Here is a 21,527-nt window from a genome sequence, read left to right as displayed (position 1 = left end):
ACCACGGGCAAGATGTGGTTCACCAGGGTTAGCTCTTGACAGGCCATCTATGTCTTATTTGTCAGTCAACTAGTCCTTCACATCCCTATCTGATAAGCAAATGCTTATCAGATAGTTGCTTTCTCCCCGCCCCCCAGCCCTTGAGGCCTCTATCAGAGGCAGCAAGGGGAGAGAAGAGGGGGCACTTCAAAGCAGCAGCACTGCTTGAAGCCTGGGGCCATTCAGGGCCAGCTGGGGTGTCTCCAGGCTGCACTTGGCATTTCAAAGCAGCAGTGTTGTGTGGAGCCCGGGATCAGCTGCAGCCTCCCAAGCTGACCCCAAGCTCCATGTGGTGCTGCCGCTTTGAAATGCTGTGGGGAGCCTGGCATCAGGCTCCTTTCAGCATTTCAAAGTGGCAACACCATGTGGAGCCTCGGGCTAGCTGGGGACTCCTCCCCTGACCCTGGCCTCCACACAGCGCTTACACCTTTAAAGTCTACCAACAGCCCGAGGGCTGAGGTACCCTATCGACTAGTTGAATAGCCGATGCATTTTGCATCAACTATTTGATTAGTCAATTACCTGATACTTAACATCCTCATTATTTCTGAGCATCCAGAGGTACATCCATTTGCAGCTCCCACTGGTAACAGATCACCACCGTTCTTAGCCAATGGCAGCTGTGGGAAGTGGTGTTCTGGTCATGCTGCTTCCTGCAGCGCCTACTGGCTGGGAATGGAGATCTGCAACCAAGAGAAGCTGCAAGCAGGCATACCTACAGATATGCAGGTAAATAAAGCACCGGCAAACTCTCTGGCTTATTGCCCACCCCTGCTCTAGGAACTACTATAATCCCAATGCATTAATATACTGTTTTATACCAGCTGAGCATCTGATCACATGGAGAGATTTTGTTGGATGCTTGAAACAGATGGGCTAGGCCATTAAACATGACAAAGTAAAAGGAACTCTGGGAAAGATCAGGGACAAAAAAAAGTAGCTCGCTCATCACATGGTCTCCCTGATCCTGTCTGAGTTCACACCAGATATTCTAGTTTTTCCTTAGAAGCTCCCTATTGCAAACTCTCTCCTCCTATTCTTTTATTTACAGTATCCCTGCTTCTGTGGCCTTTGAGACCTGATTGTCCACTGCCTAGCACCTTCTATCACAATTCGCATCCACCTAAATGAAGGGTGAACTGGCTGTAAATCATTACCTTTCTGATTTGATTGTTTTGTGCCTACTTTGCACAGATGCAAATTATGACAGAACCAAAGCAGCAGAGGATCAGGCCCTAGATTTTTTTTTCAGTAAATCTACTGGATTTTCTGATAAGGGACTGGTTCTCTAGAGCATTGCTACAAGCAGCAAACCGTTATGCAAGGGGAGAGATTAAAAATGGATTCTCCTTGACCCTAACAGAGATAAGCAATGGTCTCCTATTTTCACTGCTGTTTTTCTCTCATTCCTCTTGTAACAAAAGCCAAACAAGAATCGTGTGAGCTTGACCTATCCAGGTTTCTATACTGCACTCATTACCAGGCAACTTGAGCAGCTTAGTACCCTGGGGTACTAAGTCCATAGCTTTGAGTGGGGAAGATAACAGGGGAGAGTAAAGTCCCACAATTACTGACCTCTGACACTCCAACTCAAAATATGGACAGGCAGCCAGGTCACCTAGGTAAGGAATCTGTATCCCCATGGACGCAGGGTGAGAATTACAACAGATCATGCATGTAGTATTCATTGTGTAAAAAAGCTTATATACAGACCCTGCTATCTTTGTTGTCCTTTCACCTAGGCAGCTATTCACTCTGACGATCTACTCAGTTTCTCTCCATATCATACATTCCAGGATGTGGAACTAATGATTATGGCATTAAAACATAATCTGAGAAGAAGGGACAGGTGTTCTTGCTGGACCTCATGTTTTCAGAATGGCTGCAACTATAGCAGTAATCACTTTTTAATTAAACAACTCCTCTTTTCTCATATTGAGGCACTCATTTTCCTTTGGATCCTTTTGGACAATCCACTTCCTTATTCCTCTTCACTTCATATTTCCTAATTGTTTCTAAGTGATACAAGAAGGATCTTCCTCACTTCTATTCCTTCAAAGTTACCATTAAGATAGATGCCCCCCTCTATATTTCTAAAAGCTTTTGACGGAGAGTGTAGTGAAGCTGTTAATAAATCATACCTGCCAGGGGATGAACATGCTGGCTCTTATCCAGCAAAACACTTAGGTATGTCTCATTTAAGTGAATGCACTACTCACATGGTTAGAGAAGAAGGCTGGCCCAATTGTTAGAGCACTAGCCCAGAACTTGGGAGAACCAGCTTTACTGTATCAGTTTTTCTGTGTGACTTTGGGCAAGTTACATAGGGTACGTCTAGACTACATGCCTCTGTCGCCAGAGGCATGTAGATTAGGCTACCAGGCATAGGAAAATGAAGCGGTGATTTAAATAATCGCTGCTACATTTAAATTTACATGGCTGCCGCGCTGAGCCGATCAGCTGTTTGTCGGCTCAGCGCGGTAGTCTGGACGCGCGGGTGTCGACATCAAAGGCATTTGTCGACCACCTAGGGATGCCTCCTGGGATGAGGTTTACCTGGGTGGTCAACAAATGCCTTTAATGTCGACACCCACGCGTCCAGACTACCGCGCTGTGCTGACAAACAGCTGATCGGCTCAGCGCGGCAGCCATGTAAATTTAAATGAAGCGGCGATTATTTAAATCGCTGCTTCATTTTCCTATGCCTGGTAGCCTAATCTACATGGCAACAGAGGCATGTAGTCTAGACATACCCTTAGTCTTTCTATGCCTCAGATCCTTATCCATCAACTGGAGACAGAAGTACTTATACTTCCCTCCCTAATGGGGGTATTGTGAGGATAATACATTGAAATCTAAGTAATTTGAAATCCACTGATGCTTGTAAGGGTTATGTATTATTATTATTGCTATTGTTATTAAAATTAAGCACTGCTTACATACTTCTGTGGATGTAGAACAGAGTTTTCAATACCATACCATGAATGATTGAGACCAGTGTATGCTACATTCTGTGCTCTCGGCTGAGCATAGATAGAGAGAGCAGTATAGTATGTGGGAGATTTTATTTTCAGAAGGTAAATCTGAAGTACTTTCAAAGCAGATAATTATCATCATCATTACACTTACAGAGATACAGTTTCAAAATATTATGTGAAAGATTTGTGCACAAACCCCCTGAGCAAATTAGAGCTCAAGTAACAATATGTCTCTTGAGTTTAAGATGTGCAGAGTGACTTCAAGCAGAAAAAACCTGAAAACTGCTCCTTCTGGCTCAGCAAAGGGAAGGTTACTTTTTGACTCATCCAAGAAAACTGTTACCTTTGAATACAAGGATTCTAGTTTGCTTCTGAGCTGAAGTCGCATATAGATGGACATATGATTGGGCAATTTTGTCCTTGGTGCAAATAGGCCCAATTCCAGGTCTCATAATTCTATCCACAAATAAAAGACTCTGGCAATAGCTTAAATCTGTACTAGTTTCTTTATCCACACAATTGGGTCATTTTTAGAAAAATACTCTATTATTTCAGTAGATTAACCACTTTTCAGCAAATAATGGTCTGAGCACACCACCGGGATCTGGAAAACATCGACTTTCTATTCCTCACACTGATGGACATAAAAAATGACTCAACTTCTCTGCCTATACTTTGCAAAGGCTGTTGTGAGGGTTGACTAACCTGTGCTAAGCACGTTGATAATAAAATGTGCTATATAAATCCACAATTTATCAAGCAAACACACTAAACAAAATACCTCCCCATCATTTTACCATGTGTTATGCATGTTGGTACCTTTGCTTCATTTCCGTATTTATTCTGGACGTTTTACTTTTTAAAATCTATAGCATTAGGACCTGAGCCTAAAACCTCTCAGGGAAGGAATTTCAATCATTTCAATTGAGATATTTTGAGAGAGGAGGACTCAGATGTGTGAGTGTTCACCCGAGCAAGCACTTACTGTCTGGGTGTGGGTGGATGGGGGGGAGGGGGCTAGGATTCTAAATGACTATTAAAACATTGTTTGCCAAAACAAAAGAACATACAAGATGTGTTTTGTTTCCATTTCAGATCATTTTTGTGTTACTGGGAAGTATGAATTGAGATGAATCAGAATACAAGATGAAACAGCTGTGCCTTACTGCAAAATATTTCAGATTGAGAGAGCAACTAGCTTGAGGAAACCAGTGAGGATGTAACACTATTTATTATACACCCTCAGAGCTATTTCAGTGATTAACTCATTAGGGAGAAATACTTACAATTATTCCAGAAAAGCTGAATTTTTAATCACATGCCCTCTTTTCCCCATCCCCAATGCTGCTGAAAGTATTTTAAAATAAAATGATGCATTTTAAAAACAGTTAGGGAAAAAAAATCACAGTGAAAAATAAAATAAATTACACAAGAAACAAATTCAAATAGGTAGCCTAAAGTTGCTGTATTTGTTACTTGAAGTAGGCGGTGTCCTAACACGTTTGCCAGCCTTATTTTATGGGGGGAAAAGGGGGAGATTCTGCTTAAAAATCAGTGGCACAGTATGAACACTTATTAGATAGGGCTCTATTTCTGAAGATATAAATTCCGTTTGAGTTCCATTCCACTGCAGCTGAGTGAGAGGACCTGAATTATTCTTCATACTAGCAGCAAGCACACAGCGATGGAATAAAATTACAATGATGCAGTGTCATCTTTCATTTGCAAGTTACACTGGAGTATGCTAATGTGCTGGACTTCTTTGAGCAGAATACACTAATTCACTTCAGTTTTTCTCTACTCCTGCAGTCTATGCAATTTGCTTCAATCAATATATTTTCATGCATTGCTGTTGCAGAACAAAGAAATGGTGAAACACAAGACAGTGTTCTCTGAAGCACTGGTACTCAGGATTCGTCAACACTGCAGAAGGGTTTTTTTTTTTCTTCAGAAAAACAGCCATTTTTTAAAAAAAAACTTCAATTATGTCCACACTGCACTCGCGTTCATTCGGGGGGGAAAATCAAAATAACTGAGGGGTTTTTCCAGCATTGGTAAACCTCTTTCTACAAGGAAGAAGCCTTTTTCCAAAACAGCCTATAGTAATCACAGCTTCCATGTAAGATAGCTTCCACACTAAATGGACACTATATGTTGAAAAAGCAGATCGCTTTTTCCATGCACTTTTACAGTGTGGACATTCTCTTTCAGAAGATCTCTTCTGGAAAAGCTTCTTCCAAAAGAAGCCTGCAGTCTAGACAGAGCCTTAGTTAACAGTACCCAAAAGCTACTACCAGAGCTCAGGGCTAAACTGTGTTAAGTTCTGTGCAAATTGATTAAAATAATCCCTGTCTCAGACCATTTACAATTTAGGTTTATGACAAGATACAGCCAGCAAATGAACAAGTAAACAAGGGGTGGGGTGGAAAACAAAGTAACAGCAAAGAAGGGTATTCCTGAGGAAGTACATAGCCATAGATGGCCACTGGCTTCATCTAAGCTGGATAATTTTTTTATTTTTTTATTTTTTTTTTTGTAGGCAAGAAAAAGTTCTAAAGAGAAATTTACAAGTTTTAATCATAGAATACTAGGACTGGAAGGGACCTTGAGAGGTCATCGAGTTCAGTCCCCTGCCCTCATGGCAGGACCAAATACTGTCTAGACCGTCCCTGATAGACATTCATCTAACCTACTCTTAAATATCTGCACAGATAGAGATTCCACAACCTCTCTAGGCAATTTATTCCAGTGTTTGACTACCCTGACAGTTAGGAACTTTTTCCTAATGGCCAACCTAAACCTCCCTTGCTGCAGTTTAAGCCCATTGCTTCTTATTCTATCCCCAGAGGCCAAGATGAACAAGTTTTCTCCCTCCTCCTTATGACACCTTTTTAGATATCTGAAAACTGCTATCATTTCCCCCCTCAATCTTCTCTTTTCTAAACTAAACAAACCCAATTCCTTCAGTCTTCCCTCATAGGTCATGTTCTCTAGACCTTTAATCATTCTCGTTGCTCTTCTCTGGACCCTCTCCAATTTCTCCACATCTTTCTTGAAATGCCGTGCCCAGAACTGGACACAATACTCCAATTGAGGCCTAACCAGCACAGAGTAGAGCGGAAGAATGACTTCTTATGTCTTGCTCACAACACACCTGTTAATGCATCCCTGAATCATGTTTGCTTTCTTTGCAACAGCATCACACTGCTGACTCATATTCAACTTGTGGTCCACTATAACCCCTAGATCCCTTTCTGCCGTACTCCTTCCCAGACAGTCACTTCCCATTCTGTATGTGTGAAACTGATTGTTCCTTCCTAAGTGGAGCACTTTGCATTTGTCTTTATTAAACTTCATCCTATTTACCTCAGACCATTTCTCCAATTTGTCCAGGTCATTTTGAATTATAACCCTATCCTCCAGATTAGTTGCTACTTTTGATACAGAGTTATTCCTATACATAAGGGATATCTTTATGCACAAGAACTGCCTCTCCCAAAGCTTGCCATCCCAGAAGTGAACTGCATTAAGGACACAGTTCTGTTTTTCCTTGCACAATTAAAACACTCATTGACCAATAATAGAACAGGGAAGAAGCACCAGGGTCTAAACTCTACATGAGTCTGGCAGTTTATATTATCCAGTCCATATATATCTCCTAAGTGACATGCTGCAGCATTGCAGTTTACTCCAGAACTTGTTGATCCTGAGAAATAAATACAATAGCACAATCTTTTTTAATCAGCAAAGACAAATGCATCAAGTCAAAGTCCATGCTGCAATTCCTATGTAAGGCAATTTAAATGAACAGAGTTTGTAGGAAGTGCAGACATGGTGACAAACAGGAGAGGCTTTGTGAAAAGATCTGCACTATAAATCTAAGAAGCAATTCAGACAAAAATGTGCTTCATGGCCACTAAACCATTGCAATTCTTTGTGAGTCTACCGTTCCACACCAGCAGAGCCCTGATTAAGATTCAGCTAACAGAAAACATGTACGTCCTTGAAGGCAGTCTACTGCTTAAAAGCCAAAACATTGTCTTCTTACAGCTTCTGACCATACATGGAGAATACTACTACAATGTAGTAATTGAACACAGAAGATAAGAGTACAAGATAGAGAGCTATTAAAAAGTCAACAGAAATCCCCTTACCAAGAACAGTATCCCTTGCTTGAAACCTTGCCTGCGGTTCCCAGAGGAAAAACAAAGAAGGAGAAATCAACCTAAAATGGGTTTCCACTTCCTTCCTTCAATATAATATATAATACTAGAGGAGGCATGGACACCCTTATTACCAAGGTGTACATTTCATGCTATTCTTGGTTTCCTCTGTGCTGATATACTCTTCGTGTAAAAGATGCTGATTTGTCACATGCCAGCAGGAACACAGCACTGAGACTTCCCATTGAGATGAATGGCAAGACCACCAAATACTAGTGAGGGTCTCCCTTAATTTACTCTAAAACATCTTTGTTTTTGTGAGTTCATCACTTCCTCCTTGCTTTTGGTATCTTAGCTAACACATTGTTTCTAATGGTTAACAGATGCTAACAAACAAAAAAAGAAGGGTAGAAAACTGGTATTGGAAGAGGGGAACCAGTATGGCAGGGGAAGAGTGACTGAAGGTAAAGGAGGCAGAACTAAAAGGTCTATAAATCCGTTCATCAAGGCTCAGGGTAAGACGACAGTTTAGGCCAGTGTTTCTCAACCAGTGGTATGAGTACTCTTTGGGGTACTCGAGAGAAGTATGGGGGGTATGTCAACACAACTGAAATTTGGAGAAAACTGAATTTATGTTTTAAGTTTTACAGCACTTTATTATTTTTGTACTTTTTACACCCAAAATGTCATGGCCCACCCAGCTATGACTAAGTTGTTTAAACAAATGTGTTGCAATGGTAGAACAAAGTTGTGTGTGTCTGAAAACTGTAGGTACTGGCGGTACTTATAATTTTTTTAAAGGGGTACTTCATAAAAAAAATTGAGAAACTGGCTTAGGCTTAAGATAGAACAGAGTTAATCCATTATATCTGGTATATCGAACTCATGTTTTATTCTGTTTTTTCTCTCACTTATTTGAAATGAGGCTCCGACTTACTGTCTCGAGCATACAAGAATTGTAGTGTTCCATTTAACCAAGGCATTGAGAGTCTCTGATGTCATTTACTGAAGGAAGGCCTTTTAGGTCCCCTGGCTGATTAGCAGACTTGACACTACCATCACAATGTAGTGAGGACAGAAGACCAGTTGTGTCACATAGAAGAAGACACTTACCAAACTCAGTTAACATTCTTCTTTTTAAAGAACAAATTGTGTGGCCAGCCAGAGCCACCTGGTTCCACAAATGCAGAGAGGATATACCCCAGCCTTTTTGTCTATTATTTTCTTCTGCACAGGGTGAATCGGGAGTGAAATATTGAGGAAGGAGAGTGTTTGCCGTATCTCTCCCTTTAGTCCCTTGAAAACCTATCAACCATAGCAATGCCAAACCCCTTGATGAATAAGTCAGACTGCATGAACCTAATACATACCATACTCCTTCTGGGACTTTAACATAGCCTGCATTTGTCTGATTCAGTAGTCGGATTGGCATTACTGTGATATAAATGATGCAGTGAGGGTTAAGTCATATATGTAGAGCACTTTCAGATCATTGGAGGAAAAGCACTGAAGAAGTGAAAAGTTTTATTACAATAAAGTCTTCCCAGAATGAACGTTAAAAGACTACTTTCTGATTGGCTCCTTTCTGTAAATATCACTGGCTTTGCAAAGGTGCAAAGATTCTTATTCAGAGCAACCTGCAGAGTAGGAGTGAAAGTCCTCTCTGAGTCACAGTGCTGAGACTGATATAAAAAAACCCTATTAAAACAGCAGCATGTGAAAGTAATATTCTGAGAACAAAAGAAACTCGGAAGGTCGCCTATTTCTTTACAGATAAGGATACAAAAGCTTAAAATGTCACCACTTGAACTAGCTCTCTACCACATAGTTAAATATTCCTATAGATACTATATACAATACGCTCTCCGTTATCTGCATGCTCTTTATCCAAATATCCTAGTTATCTGAATCCACAGTGTGTGCCCAAAGTAGCCCTAAAAGTCATAAGCAATACATATACAAGGACAGGCTACACTACTGATATCCTTTCCTTTAATACAATCCCCTCTGAAAACAGCATCCACCGGCCAGGGAATCCCAGCACTGGAGGACACTAATTTACAGCAGCTTAATTCATGCTATACCAATGTAGCAATGGTTGAACTCACAATATGGTTCGATGGCTACAATACTGTGTCCAATTCAAAGTGTCCAATTCAAACCTATGTAACTAGTTATCATCTGCAGCAGCATCTCTACTCAGTGCTCCTCTCCCATTATAGAGCCCTACAGCCTGGGACATGGCTCCTCCCAGTGACAAGAGAGTTGCGGGTCTCACCGACACCAGAGTCATCACTGAGGGACCCCATCCAACCATAGCCCAAGCCATGGGCACTGGAAAAGGTGGGATGTGTGAGAGAGGGGCTGACATACAGAGCACTGCCATTCATTGGTTCATAGCCTACAGCTAGAGTGCAGCTTACAATAGCACTTCAGTTCATTCAACTGTCCAGTTATCTGAAAGTTTCAGATATCTGCCAGGCCATTCAGATAAAGGGATTGTACTGTATTCCATGTATATCATTTATAACATACAGATTTCTGTATAATTAAAATATCCTATAGTGCATACTGTAGTAGAACACCACATATTATTGCAAATAATATTCTGAAGATAGGTAGAATGGAGTAAGGAATAGAGCTGTGTAGAGGACAAAAATTCTGTTTAAAAAAGGAAGGATTTAGAGATAGCAAAAGCTGGTTTTGTTTCAAACTGGAACAAAACCCAAAACTTTCAAAGTACTCCACAAAATAAAGTTCAAAAATTAAATTTGGATCAATCCAATATTTCATTTTGACAAAACAAACATTCCATTTTGATTTTGACTTTTATTTTCTAAAACATGATGTAAAACTCCAAAATCAAAATGTTTCATTATGAAAATGTCAGAATTGGGATGTTTCAATGTAGTTGGGACTTTCTTTTTCCTAGTTTATCTCTAATTGATTTTTTTTTAAATTACCATGATTTCACTGTTTTGATTTTAACCGACTTGCATTTTCCAACAAAATTATTCTCTCAAAGTTTTTTCCAACCAACTCTAGTAAGGATAAATATTGTGAGGTACTTACTAGCAACGTGAATGATTAACCTCACCTTAATGGGTAAGGCTTACTGGTTCCAGTCTAACAGTGAGCTGGAGGACCTCCAGCTTGCCAGAGCAGCTCCTGTCCACTCCAGCAGGGCTGTGGCGGGGGGTGAGAGCGGTGGCTGGTGTCCTATTCCATTTAACCGGTTAACCAATTAAATCCTCCCTAGTACTTATACTAAGAGTGGGCAATAATGTTTTATGGGGGGCCACTCCAAGATTTTAGAAAGTGGCAGAGGAACCACTCTTCCACATTAATGGAGGGGGACCAGAGTCTGGGATGGAGGTTGGATGCATAAGGGAGCTTGGGGTAAGGGGCTGGGGTGCAGGCGCGCCTCTGAGGTCTGGAGGGAGTTTGGGTGAAGGAGGCAGTTGTGACCTGGGGCACAGGACTGTGGTGCGAGGTTTTGGGTTATGACCTAGGGCAGGAATGGGTTGTGACCTGGGTCTAGGGGACTGGGGTACAACAGGGGGTCAGGGGTTTGGGTTGTGACCGAGGGCAGGAGAGGATTGTTATCTGGGGGAGAGGATTGGGGTGCCTGATCTGGGAGGGGGCATGGATTTAGGAGGGGGCAGAGGGTTTTGCTTATGTGGGGCAGAGTGAGGTGGCAGAGGGTTGGAGGAGTGAGGGGCTGAGGTGCCAGAGGCAGGTTCTGACCAGGAGACTTCCAGCTAGCAGTCCAGCATATTCCCCAAGCAGCCTTCCTTCCTGTCCCACTCCCACACAGGCTGCAGGGGCCATGTATGTCTGTGAATAAGAATGTGAGGGGAGGGAGAGTGGTGCTTCACATGCTGCCTGTTCTTCAAACAGGCAGTTCCCATTAGCCAGAAACTGGCCAATGGGATTTTGCTGGGGGAGAGGGCAGCACCTGAATCCTCTCCTGCCTTCTCACAGCTAAGAAACACAAACAGCCTGGCAGCCTCTTTTCTGAGCAGCATGGGAGGGCCCAGGCAAGCAGGGAGTCTACCTGAGGCTTCCTGGTATGTCCATGGACCAGATCTGGTGGTTTAGCAGGCTGCATCTGGCATATGCACATTATTTTGCCCAGCCCTGACTTACACCATATCATAGCAGGCTTTTTGCTCAAGAGCTGGGTCGCAAAGTTGCCACCTCAAAGCATCCCCTTATGGCTGAATGTGGCAGATTTCTCTTCATTTCTCTCATGTCTTTCAGCCTATTGTGGCTGCAGGAATGGCCTGATCCTCCAGGCAAGATTATTAGGTCTAAATCCTTCCAGGGCCACAGAGTTCTTTAACACATCCAACAAAAATATAAAAATAACAAGATCTTCAGCCCCTATTGGTTTCATGGCTGTCACACCCTTTCCCTTGCAGGCAATCCTCAGCTATAATGTAAAGTACTCACATCTGTCCTTCGGCTCCTGTGTCACGCTTCACCCATAGTTTAAGGCTGACACAATTATCTGTCTCCTCAGGATTTTGGGCAGATCATCATCCTTCAGAGGCTCCTGATCATCCTTCAGGCTCACCTCAAACTCAAGTGCTTCTCTGCCCTTCTAGACTTCTATCACATCCTTTCCCAGATAGAGGGCACTCACTGCATCCTCTTCCCTCAAGTCCACCCTCCTAACTTTACCACACCCTCCCTAGGTGCAATCAGTGAGGTTATTAGCACTCTCAGGCTCCGTCAACCTTCTTGTGCCTGTGTGGTGTTCAGATCCTATCACAGACTGAAATACGATGTCCATGCACTTTGCTAGGCAAATTTTAAATAGTGGCAAAGGTAAAAAGTATAGATTCTGCCTATGGGGGTGTGGGGAGAGGAGAAAGTCAATGTAGACACTTAAAAAGACTGTCTCAAGAGCTCTCTGAGCTTGAAAGCTGGTCTCTCTCACCAAAAAAAGTTGTTCCAATAAAAGGTATTATTTCACGCACCCTCTCTGACAGGAAAAAGGCAGAGATTGTATGGATAGAGCCCTGCGTGGATACAAAATGTGAATCTGCATCTGCATCCATATCTGCAAAAATGAGCCATGGATATCTGCATCTATATCCATGGATGTGGATACCTATGGATATAAAGTGGATATCTGCAGATGTGCAGTATATCCGCATCCATATTTGCAAAAATGAGCCACAAATAACCATAGCCATATTCACGAATACCTGCAGATATATAGTGGATATCCACAGATTTGCAGGGTTCTATGTGTGGATGCTAACTGCACTGTGGACCTTGTTTAATGGTACAGCCCAAACTCCTTAATCAGGATTGGGGCCCTATGATGCTAAGTGCTAACTAACTTAATAAGCAGACATGGTTCCTGATCCATATCTCTTGTCTACATTAGAGGACTGATCAAATTCTTCTTAACTTGTAAGTGCAAATGGTTCAATGCATTTGCACAAGTCATTGGTTTAAATTTCACCTGTATCTACAAATTCACTCACCCAAATGGTTTCAGTTGCTTAGAATGCTTTTTGGGTACCTATTCAACAGTTCTCAAATCAGTTTCTAGAAGCGATGCCTACATAAGAGGGGTTTTATATTATGTTAATTACCACATATTTACTGGAACAAGAGCTGAATGAAAATGGGAAAAAAAGATTGCAAAAAGTTTGTCTTTTTCTTTAAAAAAATGAAATTCAACATTTTTACCAGCTCTAGTTCGATCATTTGCTTTTTCCCTCCAATCCCCATCTCCACAAACTATCCTCAAAGCATGTCTCCAAAACTTCCTCAAAAGCTGCTTGCTGTACAGACCACCTGTTTCTTCATGGGCTGCTGAGTGTCTTCCCCATGCAGAGGTTGTGAGGATACAGGAGCCCTAAGTTTTCACCCACTCTTTCTGCTGATGTGTGGATGGGAAGCATTGGAGCTGAGGACACAAAGGCAATGTCTATTGATCGATTATTAAGTGTGTGCTCTGATGTCACTGTTACTTAAGGATAAAAATAAGTTCTCAGGGCCTGTCCATTACCCCCCTTTTCCCACCAAACTAACAGTCAGTCTTCCAGCACCACAAAACATTTTACAGTATCTGGACTTACTGATGTCTAATTACTCTCAGGTTTGTGAATGTGCAGTGCCTTAGTGCTGCTCGGACCATGTGACACAAAATATTACCTCTGAACAGGAAGAAGGTGTTATATTGTTTGGAGTTCCACCGTTTAGGAAGAAATCGCAAAAACACAGAGAGTTTGAGCAGTTGCAAGTGTCCATTTTATTTCATAACACAGAACTAACAAGAACCAGCTTAAACTAGCGGAGACCTAACTCAGTTATTATAACAAGATCTATATCTACAACCCAATACACAACATATTCCTCTCCCCTTAATAAGAACATCCCTTTAATAAAACTAACACTGACTATGGAATGAGGATAGACTGCATCAAGATCCCAGCTAACCCCAGGATTATTTTGTCCCATCTGTTAGTTAACCTCAACTAAAGGTCCAGCCATTGAGGAGGCCTTCTTTCTCTAGCTGGATTACGGCGGATATCTGGTATTCTTGCACCCGAAGGTGTTATGGCTACAGGCCTGACAGTGGGCTGGAAACCTGAAGCATGAACAGGTGAGGCTGTCAGATCAATCTGCTCAGAGAAGGGGTTTATGTTTGCTGAGGTGGTGATGGAGGAGAAGAGTCAGGAACAGGTAATTCTTGACGCAGTAGCTCCCCGGCAGTAGGGAGGTCAGGCAACTCAACTAGAGATGTGTCTTGGGGTCAGGCATAACCTGGCAATAACTGATCTACATGCCGCCACCAGATGAGATCCTCTGCAATCCTGACAGTATAGGAAATATGTCCTGTTTGAGCAATAATAGTGGCAGGGACCCATTTGGTTCCAGAAGCATAGTTCCAAGCCAAAAGTGGCTCTCCAGGACTAAAGATTCGGTCTTTTGCTCTGGATTCACGTCTAAGGACCCGACTTTGCTGTTGATGTTGTACAATTTGTCATGATTCGGAGGGTTTCAGAAGATCAAAGCAAGTGCGCAGCTGACATCCCATCATTAGAAAAGCCGGGGACATTTTGGTTGTAGTATGAGGCATGTTTCTACAAGATAGTAAGAAGGTGTCCAAACACTTTTGCATGAGTGAATGTCCTCTAGCTGATTTCAAAGCTGCACAAACCTTTCAGCCAAACTATTCGCGGATGGGTGATATGGTGCCCAAGTGATGTGACGAATCCCATTTGCTTTCATAAAATTTCCAAACTCCTGAGAGACAAACTGTGAACTGTTTTTGCTAATAAGTAGTTCTGGAAGACCAAAATGACAAAAGACTCCCCGTAGTTTTTGGATAGTACTATCAGCAGTGGTAGAAGGCATTAGAGAGACTTCTGGTCAGTGATTCCCCTCATACTTCCCAGATCCTCTCCAAAAACAGCAGCATGTTTCTTTAATATATCAGTCAGACCTGTTTCTTCTTTAGTCATCCAGTGCACTTCTTCCCAGTTTAGCTAGATCTTCCTAAGCCACGATCTACCCATTAAGGCTAGGTAATGGACTTTCACCACAAACAGTGGCAATTCAGCAGTCTGTCCATTAAGCACCACCTTAACATCAGTAGTGCCCAACAGATGTACCGCTTCTCCTGTATATGTCTTCAGAATGATCTTTGTTACCTTACGTGGAGATATTTTGGCTTTCCCTTATACACAGTGTCGGACAGCAATGAAACTGCTGCACTTCCAAACATACAGGTTTGCTGTCCAACAATGGGGTTACCCAGTATTCATGGGAGCCCCCTTCCAAAGACAAAACACAGCAGGGCAATTCTTCAGATGGGGTGTCACCTTGATCATCAGGCATCTGCTCGATGGTATGCAGATTTTCCCTTTTGGTCCACCAAACCACATGCCTTTATTTCTTTTGTTTGCAGGCATGCTCAATGGCTGTGTCTACATTAGCACCCTTTTCCGGAAAAGGGATGCTAATGAGACAAGTCGGAATTGCAAATGCCACGGGGGATTTAAATATCCCCCGCGGCATTTGCATGAACATGGCTGCCGCTTTTTTCCGGCTCGGGGCTTTGCCGGAGAAAAGCGCCAGTCTAGATGGGATCTTTCGGAAAATAAAGCCTTTTCCGGAAGATCCCTTATTCCTCTTAAAATCAGGAATAAGGGATCTTCCGGAAAAGGCTTTATTTTCCGAAAGATCCCGTCTAGACTGGCGCTTTTCTCCGGCAAAGCCCCGAGCCGGAAAAAAGCGGCAGCCATGTTCATGCAAATGCCGCAGGGGATATTTAAATCCCCCGCGGCATTTGCAATTCCGACTTGTCTCATTAGCATCCCTTTTCCGGAAAAGGGTGCCAATGTAGACACAGCCCAGGTGTCCTTTTTTTCCTTGCTGTTGACACACTAGGTCCTTACACCAGCATTCTGATGCTTGGTGACCCGGCTTACCACAGCAGTAACATTCCTGGCTCCCCACTGTTTTGTGGGTAGGTTCTTGGGACACTTTTTGCACCCTAGGGGATGCACTAAGGTATTGTGCCTCACATGTAGCCAGTTCCATGGAGACTGCAATATCAACAGCCTTCTATAGGGTGAGCTGAGCCTCTGTTAATAGACACATCCATATAGCTTCACTGTGAAGGCCACACACTAACCTGTCCTGTATGGCGTCATTTAACATCTTAAATTCACAGCGTTCCACAAGCTTTTTCAGAATTGCTACAGATTGTACAATTGTTTCACTTTCTTTTTGGTCTCTATTATAGAACCTATACCTTTCTGCAATTACCAATGGTTTTGAAGCATAATGTGACCCCAGGATTTCCACATTGTCACCGTAGGATTTGGTCTCTGGCTTAACAGGGAGTAGCAAACTGCATAGCAGAGAAGTAATAGAAATGTAGCCGTGTTAGTCTGGTGTAGTAAAGCAAAATACAGGACTATGTAGCACTTTAAAGACTAAAAAGATGGTTTATTAGATTATGAGCTTTCGTGGGCCAGACCCACTTCCTCAGATCAAATAGTGGAAGAAAATAGTCACAACCATATATACCAAAGGATACAATTTAAAAAAATGAACAAATATGAAAAGGACAAATCAAATAACATAGCATAGCAGAGAGTAGGTCTTAGCCCCTACTATGCTTAAAAATATTGGAACTATCTTCTCTTCCTTAATATCATTCACAGCAACAAAAAGTTCAAAATGCTCAGTATCTACATGCCATTGCTCTCTAATCTCCTCAAAAGGTCCCAGTGGCCCTGTAAGTGTAGCCATGGCTGATGCAACTCCCTTCTTTCTTTTTTATTTTTTTATTTTCCAGCCTCTGGGCTTCACAGATATTAGTTCAGTTAGCACTGTCAGTATAGCAGTCAGTTCTCACCCCCACCGCCCAGAACAACTGAAAGGTTTGTTTTCTTACATTGACTTCTACTTCTTTTGTTGCTGGAGACAGCATAGGCATCCCATCCTCGTTGCCACTTTGTTACATCGTTTGGAGTTCCACCATTTAGGAAGAAATCACTGGAAACGCTATGACTGGCCTTACAAATATCCATCTTGTCTCTGTGCTATGGCTGGCCTTACAAATATCAGCCCACTGAAATATCCCAGTTGTGATTCCTGACTCAAGCCACAGACTCAATGGGGGTATGTCTACACTAAAAAGTTAGTTCGAACTAACGGACATTAGTTCGAACTAACTTTCATAGGCGCTACACTAGCGCTCCGTTAGTTCGAATTTAATTCGACCTAACGGAGCGCTTAGTTCAAACTATGTAATCCTCATTCCACGAGGATTAAGCCTAGTTCGAACTAGCTAGTTCGAATTAAGGGGTGTGTAGCCCCTTAATTCGAACTAGTGGGAGGCTAGACCTCCCCAGGTTTCCCTGGTGGCCACTTTGGCCAACACCAGGGAAACTCTACTGCCCCCCTCCCGGCCCCGGACCCCTTAAAGGGGCACGGGCTGGCTACGGTGCCCGTGCCAGGTGCAAGCCTGCCAGCACCCAGCCAGCAGACCCTGCACCTGGCACGGATCGAACCACCCACCCGATGCCCTCCAGCCCTCCCCCTCTTCCCGGGACTAGGCTGGCGGCTCCCGGGAGCTTGCCCGGGACCGCAAGAAGCAGGCACCCGCCTGGGCTAGTGCAGACATCATGGACCTCATCCACGATCTCCACACTAGGCACAGGAAAGTGGCCAGCTTGGGCAGGATAGCTGCCAGCCTGGCCACCCAAGAGCAGGTGTGCAAGAGAATCAAGGGGGTCCACTGAGACCCCCGACCCTGAGCCCTGAGCATACAATGGCCGTACTGGGTCAGACCAAAGGTCCATCTAGCCCAGTAGCCTGTCTGCCGACAGCGGCCAACCCTAGGGACCCTGGAGGGGATGGACCGAAGACAGTGACCAAGCCATTTGTCTCGTGCCATCCCTCTCCAGCCTTCCACAAACCTTGGGCAGGGACACCACTCCTACCCCCTGGCTAATAGCACTCCATGGACCCAACCTCCATGACTTGATCTCACTTCCCTTTATACTCTGTTCCAGTTCTAGCCTTCACAGCCTCCTGCAGCAAGGAGTTCCACAGGTTGACTCCTTGCTTTGTGAAGAACAACTTTCTGTTACTAGTTTGAAGCCTGCTACCCATTCCTTTCCTTTCGTGTCCTCTAGTCCTTCTTTATGGGGACTAATGAAGAACTTTTCTATATGCACCGTCTCCACCCAACTCCTGCTTTTAGAGACCTCTATCCTGTCCCCCCTCCGTCTCCTCTTTTCTAAGCTGAAAAGTCCCAGTCTCTTTAGCCTCTCTTCATATGGGACCTGTTCCCAACCCCTGATCATTTTAGTTGCCCTCCCCTCTCCCAGCCTCTCTCTTCCCCTCTCCCACCTCCTTTTCCCAGTCTCCCCGTTTTGTTCAATAAAGACAGATTCCATTTTGGAAGACACGTTATCTTTATTTTGTACATCAAAAAGAGGGGCTAGGGAAGGGTAAGTGGAAGGAGGTGAGGGAGGAATGGGGCACGAGCCCCCGATGGGGAGGACTGGGCTGGCTCTGCGTGTTTCTGGGGGTGGAAGCTCTCCTGCAGCCCCCCAATTAACCCCTCTTCCCAGATGGCAGCCTGCGGCAAGTGCAGCCAGTCTGATGACCGAGTGCTGTGATGTGCCCAGTGTGGGCACTCAGGGCACTCCAAGCCAGGACTGCTTTGCAAGCGGGGCACCCCTGAGAACTGTCTGTCCAGGGTGGGGGTCGGGACCCTTTAAGCACAGCCCTCGGCTAGCCTGAGAAAGCATCTCCACTCTCTAAGTCCTTCTCTGATGCCCTGCCGGCACTGCTTCCGGCCATCCTTAACCCCGCTTCAGGGTCCACTTAATGTGGACGCGCTAGTTCGGATTAGCAAAACGCTAATTCAAACTAGTTTTTAGTTCTAGCTGCGTTAGTTCGAATTAGCTTAGTTCAAATTAGCGCTGTAGTGTAGACATACCCTGGGAGTTTGGGCAAGTCACTTTATATTTCTTATTATTTATATTGCAGATGTGCTTGGGGATCCTAATCATGCATCAGGCCCCAATGCTTAAAGCTGTACAAACATATAACAAAAAGATAACTACAAACAGCTTACAATCTGTCCACCTCCACATCTTGTCAGTAAAATGGGGACAATAATACCTCCTTTCTAGAGAGGAATTTGTGAAGGTAAATTCATTGATGTATATGAGGTGATCAGATACTACCATAAAAAATAAAATAAGTTTCATATGTCTAATTCTCTGATGGAACTTTACCTATATGAGACATAGTGCTAGACCCTGTTTGGTGCACAGTGTGCCTCCTACACATTTCTGAATAAATTCTGAGCACACTGACCCTTTTGTATTATCCACCTACATACAATAGCTTTTTTAGTTTAGTTCCTGTTGATTTGTAAAGTCTTTTGTTAACGTAAAGTCCCTGTTGCTTTGGCAATAAGACCAAAAATACTTTCCTAAATAGAAGGCATTTTATAAAAATTGTTGTACTTCTCTCTCTAATCACTGCTATACTCGAAGGATTCTACAAGGTTCTAAAGCTTGTAAAGATTTCAACAACTTTCAAGGAAGTGGCTAATAGAAGGTAAGCCTTAGAAATTCATGCAGTAGGTGAGGTTTCTGTGGTTTGTGGACAAGCTGATTTTTATATTAAACCTGGACTCTAAAAAACAGGTTTATTTCTTACAGGTCATTTTTTAAGTACTCTCAGTACAGATTTGATTGAAATGGCTGATTTTCTCAAAACTGCAGTGCACACCAGGTCTTTCTAAAGGTCCTAGCCTGAGTGTATTTCAATCCATTTGAAATTAAAGAAAATGAAAACTGGGGATCACTAACAAACAAAATAGAAAGGAATACACTACTCCAATCAAGTTGTGGCTACTCCAGACCCGCTATCATAGGGTATGTCTACACTACCCTCCTAATTCGAATTAGGAGGGTAGTGTAGACATACCCATAGATACTTGTCAAGCAGTAGGAACATCTCCTGACTATTTTAGAGCTGCAGTATGGATGCTCATGGTGAAAAAGTCTATGGATCAATTTATTTATTGACATAAATTGGCATATTTAACTGAAGTTAATTGAGCTGAAACAGTTCCAACTAGCAAAAGATTTGGTATCCTTTCTTTTAAAGGGCTGGAAAGTAGAGTCATCCTTCTTTGATGAGGATCTAATTATTCTGATACTTAGAGCAGTGGTTCTCAAATTTTTTGGCCCATGCTCCGCCCCACTCAATGCAGACCTTTCCATGGATCACCAGCCAACCAGCCATGATAACAAAATGGGTGCAGGAGAGGAGGGAGTGTTGTCTGGCTGGGAGGTTGGGTGTAGGAGCGGGGTGGGGGTGGAGGGTCTGGATGGGAGGTAGGATGCAGAAGAAGGCTGAGGGTAGGGGATCCAGGAGGAAGGATGCAGGAGCAGTCTCAGAGTGAGGGGGTCTGAGTGAGACTGCTCCTGCACCCCACTTCCCAGCCAGACCCCCACATTCCCACCCCATCCTGTACCTATTTTGTCATCATGACTGGTTGGCTGGTGATCCACAGAAAAGTTTATGTTGAGCAGTGTGAGCCAAGGGCCAAAAAGTTTGAGAACCACTGCCCCAAAGACATGATCAGGATCAGCCAAATAGCATACCAACAAAGTAAGAGTTTACATTCTAATTTGAATCACAGTGCAACTCATTTGTGTAACAAATATTAGGAGGGAAGGGATGGAGGAAGGTTGAGGGGACTAGTAAGAAAATTATGCATTTACATGGGTTAGCTATATGCACAGCTTGACGGGTTCAAACTTCAATAAACTGTAGTTTTATAAATAAAATCAGTTGTATCCAAAATCTGTTCAGCCTTCCATTCATTTTTTGCTTGATGCCTGTAGGAATCATTTCAGAAGTGGGTATTTTGATAAGGTCTGAACTATGTATGTACATAAATATTATAAACATTTAGGATTAAAGTAACATCCATACTGTGCCAATATATAGTAATATAGTTCTTGCCCCAAATAATTTGAAATGTAAATATACAAAAATTGGGAGGGAAATAGAGACTTCAAAAGGAGAGACACCAAGAGATGAAGTGACTTGCCTGAGGTCACACAGCAGACCAGAGCCAAGAACAGAAGTCAGGTCTCCCCAGTTCCAATTCAGTATCCTATCCATTTAACCATGTGTGACTGGGTGTGCATACCCTGCACTGAAAGAGGGGTGGTTAAAACCCTCTGGGTGAAGAAAGTCCCACCTCTTCACCCAGACTAAGCATGCTCCAAGTGCCAGAGAGGTATGAAAGGCAGCAGAACAGCTCAGTCTGAGCTGGTCACTGAAGAAGAAGGACCTTTAAGCCAGAGCTCCCAGGCTACACCAGCCAACGACCCAGGCAGAGGGAGATAGAGCCCCAGGACACTGCTGTGACACAGCCCCTGAGCAGCCCCATGGAGAAGCAGCTGCTGAGGAAAAGGAAGACCCAGCCACTTAATGGGACGCTGTCCCACCAGCACCAGTAGGAAGTGACCCAGGGAAGGTGCAGGAGTGGCATCTCCCAGTCAGGTAAACTTAGCATGTTTTGGCTGGATTTCCTGCTGAGGGTGTGGTAGGACACTCTGCCATTCACAAGGCCCTGGATTGGGACAGTGGAGTAGGGTGGCCCAGGGTCCTCCTACCAGGGCAATTATCCCCAGCCCCCCAACTTATTGACTTAAACTACCAAGCTGTGCTGCCCAGCATTGAAGGGCCATACCCTATTGACTTGGGCTACCAAGCTGTGACACCCTACATTAAAGGGCCATACCTTGTTGACTTGGGCTACCAA

The sequence above is a fragment of the Pelodiscus sinensis genome, chromosome 9 (assembly GCF_052426305.1).
Source record: "Pelodiscus sinensis isolate ZL-2025 chromosome 9, ASM5242630v1, whole genome shotgun sequence".
NCBI classification, from domain to species: Eukaryota; Metazoa; Chordata; order Testudines; family Trionychidae; genus Pelodiscus; species Pelodiscus sinensis.
Note: the sequence above shows the minus strand (reverse complement) of the source record.